This window comes from Myotis yumanensis, unplaced genomic scaffold, assembly GCF_028538775.1.
Source record: "Myotis yumanensis isolate MYYU_CA2020_CCGP unplaced genomic scaffold, mMyoYum1.0.hap1 SCAF_5, whole genome shotgun sequence".
NCBI classification, from domain to species: domain Eukaryota; kingdom Metazoa; phylum Chordata; class Mammalia; order Chiroptera; family Vespertilionidae; genus Myotis; species Myotis yumanensis.
Window position 1 is genome coordinate 82,017,819 of NW_027223756.1, and position 1,523 is coordinate 82,019,341.

Below are 1,523 nucleotides of genomic sequence, written 5' to 3' on the forward strand. Positions count from 1 at the left end.
TTAAATACTCACTGGAGATCTATGCATGAGGTCTTATCTGTGCTGTTTCTAATGTGAGTGAGTCTCTTTAATGTATTACTTATCTATTTTGCAGCAGATCTGACTCACTGATAGTCACTTATTAGTTCTCTATTGATGTTATTGTTGGTTCACCTTAGTGTCCACAATATTAGATACAAATAATATAATTATTTCTGATGTTCAGTACACAGGCGATTTTTTTCCACTCGTTTCCCTAATCTCTTTAGATGTACGGCAGAATATCAACCAATTGAAAATGAAGTTTGCTGCATTAGTCTGTTCATGAATTTAGCACAACTATTCTAGTGAGTTAATGTAGAATATTCTGATAACCACCATACTATTGTCCATGTTTATAAGTTTGTTTTGTTTCTTTATTTGTTGATTTCTATTGTCTGCAGTTTTAAAACAGCTGTTATTGAGTTAAGAAATTGCCAATTACATAATGAACTGGAAGATTTCCCTTTGTGTTATAATTGACACTTTGGTCTCAAACTTTATTATACATCTAACATACATTGAGCAACTACTATGTGCCAGGCACCAGATAGATCCTTAAAAGGACAATGGTAAACAAAAACAGTTACAACTTATAACTCACAAATGAACTTAAAATTACCAACCTGAGAGGCACTTTAAGGAATATTATAGAATGCTCAAACTGTGGGACTCACACATTCTGTCCCTCCTGACCCTAATGATCTGTTCTCTATCTCACGGTTCTCTGAAACCCTTTCTGATACCAAGTTCCACATGTTCTTAAAAACGTATTTCTTTTCTTATTGATAATGACAATTCTAATAGGTATGAGGTGATATCTCAATGTGGATTTTATTTGCGTTTCCTCAATAGCTAGTTTGACTGGTTGCCTTTTTATTTTCAAATCTTAAATTTGCCTTTTAATTTTTAGGGTGATTACATTCATAGGCACTTTGAATACTTTTACATGAATTACATTATTTTTTCTATTAATTCCATTGATTTTAATAAACACATCTCCATTTGAGAGCATGTACACATGCACACATGACCTCACACATGCTTTCTATTTTTTTAAGGTAGTGGGCTTTTATTCTTCCCTAGTATCTATGTAGTCCGTATGCATCTTCCTCTTCTTGGAAGAATCCACTTGGCAGGCAGTCCCTGAAATAAGAAGCCATAAGGGTCTTCATTAATTAGAAGTGTTGTGTGGTGATAAAAAAAAAAAAAAAAAGATAACAGACCTATTGTGTTTATAATGATGACTGCCCCATTTAAGAGAAATACTAAAAATGGTAACCATGCAAGACAGATTTATGGTGATGTTAACAGCAGAAATCACTTTTATCAAGTGTCCACTGTATGTCACAGAGACTACACTAGAAAAATTATCTGCACACACCACCTCATTTAATCACTCACCTGTCCTACAATATGGAAAATATTTACTGCTGTCATTGTGTAGGTGAGGTATCAGTAGCTAAAAGACATTAAATAACTTTGTCGAGGTCACAGAAATATAA